The sequence below is a fragment of the Protopterus annectens genome, chromosome 7.part0 (genome assembly GCF_019279795.1).
Source record: "Protopterus annectens isolate FY-2018-M chromosome 7.part0, PAN1.0, whole genome shotgun sequence".
Lineage (NCBI taxonomy): Eukaryota > Metazoa > Chordata > Ceratodontiformes > Protopteridae > Protopterus > Protopterus annectens.
In genome coordinates, this window is record NC_056739.1 from 392,372,228 (window position 1) to 392,389,655 (window position 17,428).

The 17,428-nt window shown below is 42.3% G+C and overlaps 1 protein-coding gene across 1 annotated transcript in view; it reads left to right on the plus strand.

The window, feature by feature from the left end:
• Positions 1–17,428, plus strand: part of SOX13 (SRY-box transcription factor 13) — a 770,893-nt gene that overhangs the window by 67,036 nt on the left and 686,429 nt on the right. The gene's annotated exons all lie outside the window — the stretch shown is intronic.

The following is a 17,428-nucleotide window of genomic DNA, read 5'->3' on the forward strand; positions in this document are numbered from 1 at the left end:
AAAAAATATGGATTGAGACAAGCTAAGACATGGCATTGTTTTGGCATGGTTTCTGCTTTACTCTTATGAGTCTCTATGGAAACCTTTTCCTTACTTAAACATTTCTTAGTCCATTTGCATCTTGATGAATTTCCTATTAATGCAGTGCTGCTACAAGAGCTCAGTAGAATGAGCGTGTATCGAATATGGATAGTACACTCCGAGTTTCCATGGTGTACCAAGTTCAGCTGTTATAACTTCTGCCCCACTCTCTAAGATGTGGCTATGCTTGGAAAACTTAGAAGGGGTGGCAAGGGGATGTTCTAATTCCAAGAACTGGGAAGGGATGGCGAGGGGATGTTCTAATTCCAAGAACTGGGAAGGGGTGGCGAGGGGATGTTCTAATTCCAAGAACTGGAAAGTATAATGAACAGCTTTTAGTGTGTGTATTTTTTTTACTCTGAGAAGTATGAACGTAGGAACCTTGTTGTAAGACACATGGCACAAGTGGAGGGAGGTTAGTTTTTAAGATCTGATAACTCTAAATAGTGGATTATTGTTTGCCTTTGAAGTGAACACGAAAGGGGGATTAATGAATCAAATTATAACAGAAGGAGTTTGTGAATTTATGAGGTGATGTGCTTTGTTCTGAAGTCTTTGCCTCAGTTTGCTATTTTTTCATGACATGGTTTGTCTTTGCACTTTGATGCCTAACACTGTGTAGAGCTTTCTGGAATCTATACGTGAACTGTGTCACATCAGTGGTGAGCAGACACTAGTGGAGAATAAAACCTCTGTGTTGCTAAATCTGCCTTTCCTCTGTCAGTCTCGTGGGACTGCTTTCTAGTTTCCCCCTATTCTTCCCATATGCATAGGCATTGATCTTAAGATGATTTTATAGCCCTTTGACAAGTTTTGATTATGAGTTAATTATCCTGATCTTGTCTAATGTTTTACTAATAGAAGGTTTTCACTAACTGAAATCATCTCTAGAACCAGCTTAAAAAGAAAGTCTAGCTATTAAGTTCCCATGGGGAGAGGAAATTATTATACAAGTACATCTAAAAGAGGTATATATCCTCATACGGTTTTGCTTTACCCTCATTTGAAACCTCCTTTCTGAGGTTGGGATAGGGAGCTATTCAGCTTGCATGTCAGGGCAATAAAACGTAACTGCAAAAAAGTTTTATTGCTTTGACAAAGCAAGTGCTACAACTCCTTCAGTCTTGCTTCTGAATCTGTTACCATTCACAGCACAATGCTATTTTTTTTACTAGTTTTTTAAGTTCATTGTTCGAACCTGGTATCTTTGTTCCTTGCCTGTTTTTTGTAGTATTTGTTTTCCCCCTAAAATTTTTGTCTTGTTTGTTTTGCAATTTGCAGGAGTTAGAATGTTTACATTGAAATCAAGGTCTCACCCCTCTACTTGATAACAAAAAGGTTCTTGTTCGATTTTTGCATAAATGTACTGTTCGTTTTTGCAATGCTGGTAAGATTGGTTCTTTCAGTGACCCAGGTGGTGAGGGACTGGTTCTTTCAGTGACCCAGGTGGTGAGGGACTGGACACAGGAAAGGAAGACTGAACAGCACCCCCCCCCCCACACACACACACATTCGGGGGGGGGGGGGTTGCTCCTCTGAGCTATAGAGTTGGCTGGAGCTGCTGCTTACCTTTTCTGTATAGAAGGTTCCTTTCCTAGTTCTTCTCAGGGTTAAAGGGTATAGGACATCTGGATAGGACTGGGTAACCTCCTTTATGGGACAAAGCAGCAGCTATATATTAAATTATGTAAATGCACATATCGGATGTAAGTGTATCCCTTTTGATTATGCAGTGTAATGCAGGCTTCAGTAAGCTGGTGTTGGAATTTTTTGTAGAGCAGTGTACTATATCATTTTCTCTTGTAAAGGTAGCAGTTTGCATATCTATGGATTTACTGTACTGTGTTATACTTTTCTTTTGCATTACTTTGAAAGGTCAACTTTATCCAGTGCAGCTAGTCTGATCAACAAAATGTAAAGAAATTATATAATTTATAAGCATTTTATGATAAAAGGTAGGACTTGTATAGCACATTACTTTCGAGGTTAAAAGTACATCAGTGAAGTGGAGTCTGATTTAACCGTAATATGTTTTATATAGTGGAACTAAAGTTGATGTCCATGTTTTGTGGTAAACTGGACCTGTTTTTGCAGAGCTGTTGCAATATGAGAGAAAGTGATTTGGAAGGTTTCATAGTACAAACAGGGATGTCTGAGGGTTTCCTGAACTGTAGTGTGAAGTCCTCTGCGACAAGTAGTCGGGCAAGGAAGAAGCTGAAAGGTCTCACCATGGAATCTGTACTTCCATTATATCTTTTGAGCTTATGTTTTAATAGTATATGATAGTCTCCCTGTAAAATTAGAGACCCTTTCTATCAACAACCGGTTAAAGGTGTGTTCTGAAACAGAAAATCATGCTTCTCAGCATGTATTACGTGCCACAGGGCATTTGTCCCAATAGTGCTATGAATATATTTGTGCCATAAAGCTTTGTTATGTCTTGGTCTAAGTGTTTCACTGTATATCTTAACAGTGTGTTAACCTTACGATAGGTTTTATATGGGGATGCATCCATAGACTTTTTAATGGACTGGATATCACCAGTCTTTCACCAGGTCATCTTTAAAGTTTGTGGGCAAATTCCATTGAAATACCTGCACTGATGTCACCACTTGTCATAAAGTTAATGTAAATCTGGGTAGATAGAAATGTTTTAACTATGAATATTAGAAATATAACGTATATTATGAGTGATATGGGTGAATGCATTATTCTGCAGGTACTGCATGTCATGGTTAAAAAAAAAAAGTAGACTGTTTTAAAACTCATCAAAGGGAATCTGTCATAAAGTTTACAGGAAGCAAATGGCTTTCTTTGCTTGTATATGTTTATGTTGCATATTTTTTGTAAATAAGGTCAAAGTGCTATTAAGTAAGGGAGTCCCCCCCCCCCCCACCAGATCTGAGAACCTGAAGGTATGTGTAATGTAAGTAGCATAGTAGCATGCCTATGATTTGGTTACTGTACATAGGAGGATTGCAGGTAAGGGTGTGAACAGAATGCCTTTGGGAGTTGGATAAAGTATGGCGTTTGACATTTTTATATGTATATATGTTTGTAGTAACAGTGTTTTCATATGAGAATTGTAATCCACAATGTTTTCATATTTATACCACTTGACAGTAATCATGGCTTGACCTGTATGTCAGAGCCACAGCCAGCTATTTTGGTGCCCTGTGCTGTTCCACTACATGGTGCATCCCTCAACTTTATTGAGAACTGGGCAGGGGGGGGGGGGGGTTGTCCTCTTGTACTTGAGAACCCAAGAAAATATCATCTTTAATATGACTAGACTGTATCAAAACTGGTCACATTTGTAGAAAATGGTTTGGCTACAGTCGAAGATGTAAGGAGCACATGTCGAGCATGCTGAATGTTTCCGCCTTGGCTGAAAATGCAGTGCCTGCATTCATTTTTGAATGCTGAATTGCACTAGTATACACACAATGTGCTTAAGTGTCTCAGACCTGACTGCAAATGCAATAGTGGCATTCAGAAAATGAATGTCCGTACTGCCAGTTGCATCCCACAACACCTTGTGTCTTGGGCAGCTGCCCCCTACCTGTAGCTATGTCTCTGCTCTGGATCAACCGTGCACTACTCTGCTCATAAAAACAAACTAGGACCTGTGTAACAATAGCAGGTAGATTTACCATTCAGTAAAACTCGCAAGGTGAATATAGTTGCCTGATTTCCAACTTCCCGAATGATTTAACATTTCATTGCAGGTACATTTTTGTCACTTGAAGGCTGTTCTTTTTTTACCCCCATGCTTGTGCAAGCATGGAGTTTGGCAGGTTTATATCTTGTTTAGAATGACAAGTTTGTTGTATGGAGATGTATTGACTTTTCATAAGGGATGTACAGTGGCATTGTTTCCTGATGTGCTTTGGATATTTACTCTGTTATAAGCATAACTTGTCATTAAATGATGAGCTGAAAGAGGTAGGCACCCCCCCACATGTCACAAAGTTGGGAAAACATATGGGGGCTTGCTTGCCCCTCTTTGAGGAATGCTAGGAAGAACCATGCAGTTTCCACTGAGAAGTATTTCATATAAAATGTATATATATAACCTGCTAAGTTCTATTTAGGACAGTGGTATTTATTTACTGGATGATTGGTTGACTGTCAACGGCCTGAACAAGTCTGACACTGGCCTGAAGGCAGTTGCAGAAATCCGTCCCCTTCATGGAATGAGGAAGCAAATAAGAAAATTTCTCTCTCTCTCTCTCTCTCTCTCTCTCTCTCTCTCTCGGCCTCTCTCTGTCTGTCTCTCTCTTTGAATTTAAAAGATACTACCTGTGTGTGTTTTTTTTTTCTGGGTACATCTCACATTTCAAAGAAGTAGCAAAAGTGGTAGTGGGTGGTGGCAGCAGTGGCAATAGTAACAGAGACAAATTAGAATGGAGGTAAAGACTTGAATGTTAATGTTTTAAAAGGACAGCGAGACCAGTCCTTGAAGGAAATTTCATCTACTTCTGAAGTGTATTTCAGTATTGTTTGCCAACTTTATTTCTCTGAGAAGATGACTGACAATGAGTTCTTGGATCATTGAGTTTATTGTAGCTGTGTGGGAATATGGGAAGGGGTCAGTGACTGTTTATTGTACAGACATCTATGATCCTGGAAACTGCAGACCATCAGTCTCTATCTTTAATTATTTCTGTTGTGTTGAATGTCTTTTTAGGGCTGAAATTCCCAGACTGCTTGCCTTTCCATTTATTTGCAGATGTGAATGTTAAGACCTTAACTGGGAAACATCACTTTACAATAGAAATTGTTAATATTTATTTATTTTTGATGGTTGTTTATAGGAAATGTAGGTCATGCATCCTGTATTTGATGGATATTCATCTGTGGAAATTTTATGCAGTGTGTTGTGTGCAGGGAAACTGAAATTGCTTTGAATTGTATAGAAATGCAGTATGACACATTATCTTCGGGCAGTATTATTCTGTATGTGAAATGTGAGAAACTGCCTGAAGCTGCAGGAAAACTGATGGAGGACTGTAGTCTTATGAGTCTGTTTGCTGATGATGCTAAAGAAATGAGTTACTTGGTAGAACGAATGAGTTACTTGGTAGAACGATGACAACTACTTCAGGATTTCAGAGTGGCAGTTTATCTCTGTAAATCTCGGCACACCTTGAAACAAGCTGATGAGCAAAAGTAATGCAGCAGGACTGACTAAGGTGTAGAAAGGAAAAGGACAGATACTTTGCAGATGGGACTAAGGGCCTGCAGTACAGCAGGTTAAGTACTTGGCTGCCGTGGAGCAGAAACCCAGCAAAGGGGGGGTTTACTTTTTTGGTGGAAGTCTGACGGATGGTGAAAAGGGTTAAGTCCGTAGTCCCTGTGGTACAGGGTTTGATTCCCTCTGCCCTCATTTACCTAGTGTGTGACATTTGAGCAAGTCACTTAACACAGACAGTGCTTGGAGGTAACTGGGAATTTGGCCAGGCTTCTCACTGGTTTTTTAGATTGCAAGTCTAGTAACAACATATGAATCGGAGAGAGTTAGCAACAGCAAAAGGAAAGGGACTGAAGCAATTTGTAAAGGCTATTTGTTAGTTTACCAGGGTAGGACACTCATGACAAATGATCAATGTCAAACCAGCTCAAGTTTTATACAGAGACAATTCAAGTTATATAACGAGAGAGAAAATTCCCAGAGAACTTTAACAAGTTTGTTGTTGTTGGCAGCAACTGATCTACATAAACTGTATAAACAAAAACATATAAGATTTAATTTCAGGGTAATGATGCATGATGCAGGTTCCAGAAGTATTAACAGCTGTGTTTAGTAGTAATTACATACAGGTAGGTATGCAGTGTGGGAATGCTGCAAGGAAGCCTTATAAAATAGTAGGATATATATAGCAAGAACCATCATTGGAAGAAAATGTGAAGCTGATAAGAATCTCTTAATACCGTATTAGTTCTGGAAACCTCTGAAGCATCACAACAGTATGGTAGACTTTTCATGGGAAATCAACATAGCTGCTGCATGGTCCACGTGTGTAGCCATATAAGGACACAAGGAGAGGAGGAAGAATGTGGAATTACAGAAATGCAGCTACTTCAAGGGAATCCATAGTCTAAATGAGTATCAAAAAAGGGGCACAGCCTGAGGGTACATAAGGGCTGCCTCAGCAGAGATCACGGTGATGGTGGATTATTGGAGAAGCATTCCTGTAGGCATAATAGGGTTAAAAGCTGCAACTGCATTAAAGAATGCATGACAGAAGTTGATAGACCACCCTCAGAAGAATTTGGGAGCGTGCATTAAGCTGCTGGTAGTGGGGTCCTTGGAATGGCCAATAAGTAATAAGCTAATTTGGTGGGTCATGTGATCTTTTTGCCACCTAATGGGGTGTTTATTTTCCGTTGTGATTGGCAAGTGTTGACTTAAGGGGTACCTTGCTAAACACTAGAAATAGAAATCACCACAACAATGATGGTATCTTGTTAAATTGTAATGCTGTTTATGTAATCTACTACTCCTAAGTTGCACAGCTCCTCATTCACTTGTTAACCACATGGTGCACAGTACTAAGCCGAGGGTTTGCTTTTTAGGAAGTTTTTGTAAGTTTGTTTGGTTGTATGTAGCATCTAGTATTTTAAAAATGTATTAAAAATTTGGTCAGACTTGCATATGTGACACACCCTTGGACTGGTCGATTCAGTAGCAAGTCATCTAACACTGGTCAAACACTGGGCGCAGTGTCCACTGACTACTAAAGATTATTGTGAAACTTGAATCTGAGCTGTTACTGAAAGTTTGTAATATTTTTCAGCGTAAAACAGATTAAAATATCAGCTGTTTTGCTGTTTTATTTTCTGAGGAGCGAGAAGATTCTTCACAAACTTGTCTCACCTCATTGTACTTGGAACAGAATCACTCGCCCACAACATTATTATAAAATAGTTTCTTAGAGTACTTCAGTTTCATTCTACTTATCAAAAACATGCTAGGTGATTGGCTAATCTAAATTTAATTTTCCAATTATATTTTATCATTGTACTGGGGGGGGGGGTCTAGTTCATGGGTGGAGTTGACTTGTTAATGACAAACCCTACATGTATGGTATGTTTCTAGAACTTAACCTTTGGCATTGCATGTAGCATGAACTTAGCTTGAGGGCACATATTCAGTTCAACACTTATTATTGTTATTATTATTATTATCCTAGTCAATAAAAGATCTGGTAAACTGGAAAGAAAACTTGTGCCTAGTAACAGTAGTTTACACATTTGTAAAACACTGGAAAAGATATGGTCAACTACATTACAGCAATAATGTTCAGTTCTAATTGGTAATTGCTGTGACTGTGTATTTTCTTCTTGGTCATAAAATAGACTTATACCACTGAAGATTGAGTGTTTAAAGAATCTTTATTTTCTGCTCAGTAATAGCCGTGCAGAGTTGTAGTTTTAACTTATCCAAAAATGCCCTGGTGAGGACATGTCATAATTTTTAGCAGAGGAGTCTCCTCGCGATCCCCAAACTTTGTACATTGTGCTCCCAATTGAAATGGGGGAAAACGACTGAAATTGCAGTAAAAGTGCAAATACCGAACATTGTTCTGCTCCTTTAAACCTGTTTTTACAGGTGGCAAGCACTCCTGAACTGAACTTGTGTATAATAACTGATTGCTATATCTCAGAAGAGAGAGAATATCCTAGGAAATTACCATCTTTGATTTAGCGTGTACAAGTAAATTTTTTGGCAATTCAGTCTCAGTTACAGGACTCTGTGACGTGAGTCCCAATATTACAGATGGTTAAAACTCCAGACTGCTTCTAATTCTCTTAGACTGTAATACCTAAAACTAGTGCTTACTTCTAGAAACTTTTTTGTGTGTGTCCATAAATGTTTTTTTTTTTCACAGAATTTCTGGTGTGTGTGTGTTTTGCCATCTTTTAAACAGGACTCAACTGATGTTCTTCGTGTTTCACTGTTTCAGTCGTCACATTTGGGTTATCTGCTTGCAGTAGTCCTCGGTCAACTTGATTATCAAAGTCTTGGGTCCTGTGTCGGTTGCTGTTTCATTTTCCATGACGTCAGGTAGTGTGGTATAAAGCATGCAGTCGACACCATTACATCAGCCTTTCTTGCCGTGAAATTTTCATTTTCGAGTTTCAGAACGGAAGTCTTAACTAAAGCTAAGTACCCCGTTGGGGAAACTTTTTTTCTTTCTCTAAACCGATGTCAGTAAAAGTCAATAATTGTATTTCTTGTAGAAAGCAAATACCTCATAAAGATTTTCATTCGTACTGTATTCCTTGCCTAGGCCCTGACCACGACGTACCTCGCTGTCAGTTTTGTGCCTTATTTAAACAAAGCACTATTTGTCGTCTGTATATTTACGCTTCTAAATATTTTGGTACTCTGTTCAATTACTCAGATATGGCTTTGGTAAGCCACCCAGCTACCAACATTCCAAAAAAATGCAAAGCTAAAGACCGGGACAGGCCGCCTAGGTCCAAAGCTGCCGACGACGCTTCTCCTAAGCTAGTTGCCAGTTTGCCAATACTTGGTGAAGCGCTTTCGCAGCCCCTGATGCCCACTGCTTCAGATTCATAGGCCTTTACTGAGACCCATTCGGAGTCCGGTATGCCGCGAGATACTTCAACTGTGGAACCTGCGGATGTCTTTACCTTGGATGGGTCCGGAGCCACTGTGCAGGCACCGGCTTCTGAGGGTGCATTCAGGCCTACTGACTTGCATATTAAACCAACACCATCTTCTTCTTCAAGGTCTAAAACTCTATCCATGCCTAGAAAATGCCCAGACTGCATGGTCAGGCCTCTATGTCTAAAAAACAGATGATAAGAATGGCTGAAGACCGTATTACTTTAATCAGGGGAAGCCAACCTTCCCCCTCGAGACCTAGGACTGAATTTGCTTATGATTCTTCTGATCAGGATTCTGAAATTTCTGTTTTCCCCGATCAGGATTTACCCTTCTCTACCTATGAGGATTCTGATGCAGAGGACTCCATTCCCTCTGCTTCCCCTCCAGAGGATTTCTGTTTTGGTGAAACGTTGCATACTCTTAGGGAGCATTTTCGCTGGGAAAGCCAGGATTACTCTGATTCTAAAAAGAGGCTTGGGGATTTTTTACTCCTGCCCCAGCACAGGTCTTTAGCTATCCCCCCTGTACTAGACATTGTTGATGATGCCTTTTCGGAATCTAGTTATGTTCTTCATCTCACATTGCTGCAGTCCTTACATATGGGTAGTCCGCTGTCCTCGGTCGGCCCGAATACCAAAGTATAAGGCTGACGTCGGTCAAGGCGCTTAAGACTGACATCAGGACGTCAGGGTACAAATGCGCATGACCGACGTCATATCCTCAGTCTTTTTTGCCGCATGGTCCAATGCAGAAGCAGCGTTGCAAGTGCCGTTCGGCGTTCTGAAATTTTTCGAGTTCGGAGTTTCAGACCGAATCAAAGTTGGCTAAGTACCCCGTTAGAATATTTTGGTTTTTTCTTGCCTCAGTGTTTTACCGGATGTCAGAAAAAGTGAATAACTGTATTTCTTGTGGGAAACAGATACCGCATAGGGATTATCATTCTTTGTGTATTCCTTGTTTGGGGCCTGAGCACGACGTTGTTGGGTGTCGCTTTTGTGCTAGGTTCAATAAGCGCACTATTAGCGAAGGTTAGATTGTGCTAGGCTGGTCTTGAAGCGGTGCAATTATAATATGCCGTCGGATTCTCCGGCCGCTTCTTCGAAGCGCAAAGACAAAGCAGTTAAACCCAGGCAAGAAGAGTTGTCCGTTCGGACGCCGGTTCTTTAGAGCGTCAGTGGAACCGGTGGTTCCGCCGGAGGCTTCTCTGGAGTCCCAGGGGGAGACTTTGATATTGCAGGATGTGGCCTCTCAGGAGGCAGGTCAGGCTGAAGGGGCTTCTCAGGTTACTGTACTCCCCTCCCTTCCTAGGGTGGTTAGGCCCTCTCCTTCTGTTTCCAAGGCTTCTCCCAGAGGCAGGCCAGGTTTAGCTTCTGTTGGTGTCTCTCCTAGTGCAGCAGGGTCTGTGCCCAAGAAGCACATGCTTAAAATGGCAGAAGATTTGATTACTCTGATTAGAGGTTCTTTGCCCCCTCCTGATAAGAGGCCTAGGGTGGAGCCAGAGTTGGGGAGTTTTGAGCAGGCTTCGGATGTTTCTGAGTCTTGACTGGAGACTTGCAGGAGTACTCTCCTTATTCTGATTTTGATGCAGATGATTCGACTCCTTCTGCTTCTCCTCCAGAGGATTTTTCTTTTTCAGAGACCCTTCATTCCATGAGGGAGCATTTTAAGTGGGAAGGTCAGGACTTCTCTGATTCTAGGAAAAGGCTTAGGGAATTTTTGCTCTTACCCCAGCATAGGCCCTTGGCTATACCCCCTGTTCTGGATGTTGTGGAAGATGTGTTTGCAGAGGCTTCACTTAATCCTGATTCTCTGCCTCCTGCTCCTGTTAAACCGGATAGGTATTACAGGGTGCCTGAGGCTCATAAATATCTTTATAAGAGTCCTAGGGCGGACCCAGAAACTGTTAGTCAGGGACCTAAGGGTGTCAAGGCCTCTGTTTTAAAAAATCCGGTTCCTCCAGATAAAGAGGCCAGAGCTTTGGATAGATGGGGAAAGAAAGTCTATACATCTTCTACCTTAGCTATGAGGGCTTTGAATTGCCAGTTTCATATGTTGAAATATCAAAATTATCTTCTTTCTCAATTGAAGTCTAAGGTGGATGCTCTGGCGGAAGGCATTGAGTGTAAAGAATTACAAGATTTGGTGCATGTTTCTGAACAGGTGGGTAAGCATTCTTTACAATGTGGTTTTGATGCTGTACAGGCCTCGTCTAGGGTGGCTGCCACTGGTTCAGTTCTTCAGGCACGCATGGCTGAGGGATCAGAATTTATCTGATCATGTTAAGACAAGGATTTTGGATGCTCCTTTACAGTCTGATGTGTTGTTTGGTTCACCTGTGGAGTCAGTCTTGAAGAAAATGGAAGACAAGGCTAAGTCTATGCAGGCTGTTAAAGATTTTTGCAAGTTCAGCCTCCAGTTTAGTAGGAATTGGCCTGCTAAGGGGTGGACGTATCCTTCTTATGATTCTCAGTCTAGGGGTAGATCTAGACGTGGTAGGGGCAGAGCTCAGAGTTCTTTCAGACCTAGAACAGGAGTTCACCTGCACAATCTTCGGGGAGGGCAGGGGCCAGTCCTTTCGTAAACAGGCCCAATGACCTACCTTTTCAGCTGCCAGATCCTTCTTGCCTGGCAGCACCTTTGGGAGGAAGGTTGGCACTCTTCAAGGAAAATTGGAATTTGATTACCCAAGACAAATGGGTATTGGATATCATTCACCGAGGTTACAAGTTTTATTTCCATACCTTGCCTCCTTTCAAAGGCATGCCGGACGTTCCTCCTCAGCAAAGATTAGAGGCTCACAAACAAATTTCTCTGCTACTTCAAATAAGGGCCATACAAACGGTCCCTCTGCCAGAAGTGGGCCTAGGATTTTATTCTCGCCTGTTCCTAGTACCAAAGAAAGGGAACACGTGGAGACCAATCTTGGATTTATCTATCCTCAACACATATCTGGACATTCCCAAGTTCAAAATGTTGACGTTACAACAGCTTTTACCTCTGCTGGGCAAAGATCACTGGATGGTGACTCTGGATCTCAAGGAGGCTTACCTTCATGTTCCTATCAGGCTCAGTTGCAGAAAGTATCTGCGTTTTCGGGCTGGGACTTCTCATTATCAGTTCTCTGCATTGCCCTTTGGCTTATCTACTGCGCCCAGAGTGTTCACGAAGGTTCTGGCTCCAGTGATAGCTTTCTTCAGGCTAAGAGGAATACAAATCTACCCTTATTTGGACGATTGCCTGATTCTGGCCCAAGGAAAGGACGAACTTCTTCATCATTTACAGTATGTGATAGCAGTGTTAAGATGCCTGGGGTATTCTGTGAACGAAATAAAGTCCAGTCTAGTACCCTCTCAGGACATGTGCTTTCTGGGTGTGAGACTGAATACAGCATCCCAGATGGCCTTCTTGACCCCGGACAAACAAAAGAATCTTTCTCTCTACTTCCATCAATTGTCTCGTCAGTCCAGGCTGACTGCAAGGACAGTCCTTCAAGCCTTGGGGTTCATGGCATCTTGTATTCTGGTACTTCCCAATGCCAAACTGCATATGAGGAAGCTACAATGGTATCTCAAGAATGTATGGACACAGCACTGCCAAGATATGGACACTGTCATTCAGATAATACCTTGCATTCAAAAGGAATTTTTGTGGTGGGCTCAGGAATGTCACCTAAACAAGGGACTCTCTGTGACCCGGCCAGAGGCGAGTCAGATTCTAACGACAGATGCCTCAGACAAAGCTTGGGGAGCTCATCTAAATGGAAAGTGGGTACAAGACACGTGGCCTGCCAGACTTCAACATCTACATATCAACTTGAAGGAGATGTTAGCAGTCCAATTTGCATTAATAGCTTTCAAGGATTTACTTCTTCCAGGGCAGGTGTTGGTTCTAACAGACAACACAACTGTCATGTGGTACATCAACAAGCAAGGGGGAACGCATTCTTATCCTCTATGCAGACAAGCAATGATTTTGTGGGAGACTGCTCTCAGTTTACAGACATAGATCTGTTCGCTTCTCCACTAAACTACCAGCTGCCAAAGTTTTGCACAAAAAGGTTTCATCCCACAGCCTGGAAAGTGGATGCTCTCTCATTCAATTGGAGCAATCTTCATGTGTATGCCTTTCCACCTCTGCCTCTCCTCCCAAAGGTACTCCTGAAGGTCAGACAGGACAAGCCAAAGATGATTTTAATAGCTCCAGATTGGCCTCGACAGCACTGGTACCCATTACTGAGAAGTCTGGTACGGGAGCCTCCATGGCCTTTGCCTTCGATTCCACACCTGCTGTCTCAGGAGAACAGTCATTTACTCAATGTCAAACTTCACTCTCTACATCTAACAGCCTGGAATATTCTGTTTTAAACCCTGGAGGGTCTCGGCTTCCACAGCAAGTTTTGAATGTTATTTTGGAGGCCAGAAGGCCTAGTACAAGGAAAGTGTACTCAGATAAATGGAGGAGATTTTTATTTTGGAGTACAAGCAAAGGAATTTGATGTTTCTAAGCCTAATTTAAGTGTGGCTCTTCAATATCTTACTGAGTTACTGGACAAAGGTTTGTCCTTCTCCTCTATTAAGGTTCATGCTGCAGCAATTTCTGCTCACTATGACTGTGACCCACCATTGTTTTCTCATCCTTTGTTTAAGCAATTCCTTAGAGGGGCAAAGAATATAAGACCCCAGTGAGCTCCTACTCCTGCTTGGGATCTCAATTTTGTGTTGGAGAAACTCACTCTACAACCTTTTGAGCCTGCAGCTACTGCCGAGTTGAAATATTTATCATGGAAGACTGCTTTTTTGTTGGCCATTACCTCTGCGAGAAGGGTTTCTGAATTACAGGCCCTTATGGCGGTTGAGCCTTTCTTAATTTTCCATAAGGATAGGGGTATCTTTGCGTACTAATCCTTCCTTTATGCCTAAAGTGGTTTCTAGTGTGGCTTTAAACCAAACTATTCATTTGCCTACTTTTTATGCAAACCCCAAAATAAAGGGGAAAAGATTTTGCACACTTTGGATATACACAGGCAGTTGCGATATTATTTGAGCAGAACTAAAGGGTTCAGGCAGTCTCAGCAGTTATTTGTTTCATTTGCTTTGGGTTCTCAGGGCAAGCCTGTTTCAAAACAAACTATTTCTAAGTGGATTGGTGTTTGTATTGCTTTCTGTTATTCCCATCATGGTAAGGAGATTCCAGCTGGGATTAGGCCTCATTCCACTAGGGCTACTGCCACTTCTAGAGCTTTTTAAGGGGTGGCTACTAAAGATATTTTGGAGGCAGCTACTTGGAGTTCAGTGCATACTTTCTCTAAGCATTACCACCTTCCACTTTACTCTAAATCTAGGGCTGGTTTTGCCACTGCAATTTTACAAGGCATTTTGGCAGCTCCTAATGCTTTATAGTCTTGCCATCCTCCCTTAACTCTGCTTTGGGATTCTACCCATATGTAAGGACTGCAGCAATGTGAGATGAAGAACATAGTACAGTTTTGTACCTACCATAAATGTAGATGTTCGAAGATCCACATTGCTGCAGTCCAATTTACCCTCCCTCCTTCCCCTCTGTAGTTAGAGGTGGTGGTGTGGTTTGGGTTGTGAATATTGTAAATAGGATTAGTGCAGGGGTGGTTGGTTGTTTTTTGCTGTCTTTTGGTTTTGGCCTTTCTTTTTAAGGCCTTCTGACATCTGGGGCAAGAAAAGACTGAGGATATGACGTCGGTCATGCACATTTGTACCCTGACGTCCTGATGTCAGTCTTAAGCGCCTTGACCGACGTCAGCCTTATACTTTGGTATTCGGGCCGACCGAGGACAGCGGACTACCCATATGTAAGGACTGCAGCAATGTGGATCTTCGAACTTCTACATTTATGGTAGGTACAAAACTGTACTTTCCCCCTGACTCTTTACCTCCTGCTCCCAGAAAACCTGATAGATATTACAGGGTTCCTGACTCTCACAAGTTCCTTTTTAAAAATCCTACTGTGGATCCTGAGACCATTTCACATGGACCCAAGGGCATTAAGGCTACTACTGTGAAAAATCCTACCCCCTCTGATAGAGATTCCAGGGCGCTGGATAGATGGGGTAAGAAGGTATACACTTCTGCAACCTTGGCCATTGGGGCCTTAAACTGCCAGTTTCATATGTTAAAGTATCAGCAGCATATTACTGGATTGCTTAAACAGAAAATGATGATTACTGACTGTACTGAAAATAAGGATTTACAGGATTTAATGCATTCTGCTGAACAAGTTAGAAAACATACTTTGCAATGTGGTTTTGATTCACTAGAGGCATCTTGCAGGGCTGCTGTCACTGGGTCTGTAGTTAGAAGGCATGCTTGGCTTAAGGAGCAATCTTTGCCAGATCATGTTAAAGCTAAATTGCTGGATGCTCCCTTAAGCCAGGACAACCTGTTTGGCAACAAAGCAGAAGTAGTACTTAAAAAGATGGAGGAAAATGCTAAATCTATGCAAACTGTTAAAGATTTCCTGCAAGTACAAGCCTCCAAGATTTAGTAGGCATTGGCCCTCTAAGAATTGGTCCTTCCCTGCCTCTTCCAGGCCTTCTCAGTCCAAACCCAGAACCAGGGGAATGCCCAGGCTTCAGTCCCAAGGTACGCACAGGACTAAGCAGTGGGGGGCTCCCACTTGCAAAGCAGGGAATAGTAAGACCCCCCCTATGGTAAACTGTCTCAATGACTTAACTTTAAAACTTCCAAGCCCTTCTCAACTGACTGCTCCTTTCGGCAGAAAGATTGCTCTGCAGACAAAAAACTGGGAACTCATTACCCAGGGCAAATGGGTTTTAAATAAGTTTCCCAAGGATACAGATTCCACTTCCACACCCAAATCAGTGGGCAGAGGCTCAAAAGCAAGTTCTCTCTCTCAAGTATAAGGGCTATTCAGACTGTCCCAGAAGAGGAAAAGGGACAAGGTTTCTACTCAAGACTTTTCCTAGTGGCCAGAAAAAACAACTTGTGGCATCCTATCCTGGATCTCTCTATCCTAAACACTTTTTTAGTGATCCCAAAATTCAAGATGCTACTTCATCACCAGTTGCTTCCTGTGTTAGGCAAGGCTGGCAACACTGGATTTAAAGGAAGCCTACCTGCACATCCCAATCGGGGAATCTAGCAGAAGATACCTACGCTTCAAAGCAGGCTTCATCCACTGTCAGTTCTCTGCACTGCCCTTTGGCTTATCTACTGCGCCCAGGGTATTCACGAAGTGCCTAGCTCCATTCATTGCATTTTGCAGGCAAAGAAATATTCAAATATACCCATTTATGGAAGATTGTCTAATTCAGGCAGAAAGCCAGGACTTACTTTTGAATCATCTGGCGTTTGTACAAAAGGTGCTAGCTTCTCTCGGGTACACCATAAATGAAAAGAAATCACATCTTGTACCCTGCCAACAAATTGTATTCCTGGGAGCAAGTTTGAACACAACTTCCCAGATGGCTTTCCTCATGCCAGAGAAACAATCATTTCATTTGACAGCTTACTTCAAACTAATGGCCACAAAGACCCAGCTATCTGCAAGGAAAATACTGCAAGCCTTGGGGTTTATGGCCCCCTGCATTCTCCTAATTCCATATGCAAGACTACATATGAGGAAACTACAATGGTATCTAAAAAGCCTATGGTATCGACATTCTCAGGATCTAGAAGCAGTAATTCCTATCATACCTTGCCTACAGTTAAGAGTTTTATTGGTGGGCAGAGGCCTGCCAAAAAAACAAGGGACTGCCATTCACTCTATCCCCTGCCGCCCAAACCCTAACAAACGCATCAAACTATGCATGGGGGGCTCACTTGGCAGCATAGTGCATTCAGGGCAAATGGAACCCAAGTCAAATGCACCTGCATATCAATCAAAAAAAAAATAGCTGTACAGAATGCTCTGACAGCCTTCAAGGACCACATTCTTCCAGGGCAATTAATGGTAAAGACGGACAACACCACTGTTATGTGGTACATAAACAAGCAGGGGGGAACCCACTCATACCCTCTCTGCAGAATACAGCCTTGAGCTACCAAGAGCACCTACAGGCTCAATTCCTGCTAGGAAAGCTAAATACACTGGCAGATGAGCTAAGCAGAAATCTCATAGACCCACATGAGAGGAAACTGGAACCGAAGACATTCAACATGTTGATAAACAAATGGGGGAGCCCAGATATAGACCTGTTTGCCTCCCCCCAGAACTACCAATTGGACAAATTCTGCACAAGGACTCCCCACAAACAAGCTTGGAAAGTGGATGCTCTGTCCTTCACCTGGAAAAATCTATCAGTTTATGCCTTTCCTCATTTGCCTCTCCTCTCCAAGGTACTACTAAAGATCAAATAGGACAAACCAAGGATGATACTGATTGCACCAGACTGGCCACACCAACACTGGTACCCCCTCTTGCGCAGTGTGTCACTGCTGGCACCATGGCACCTGCCTCAGACCCCTACCCTGCTGTCCCAGCAGGAGGACCAGATTCTGCACCCTCAGCTTCAAACCCTGAACTTGGCAGTCTGGCTAATTACCTGATCTCTCCATTACCATCACTCAGTAAACAAGAAAATCTTATGCTGAAAAATGGAAAATATTCTGTTCCTGGAACCAAACTCAGGGGATGGGCACAGCAGCACCCAATTTACCTCAGATTCTTCAGTACTTAACTGAGATGCTTCACAAGGGCCTTTCCTTTTCCTCC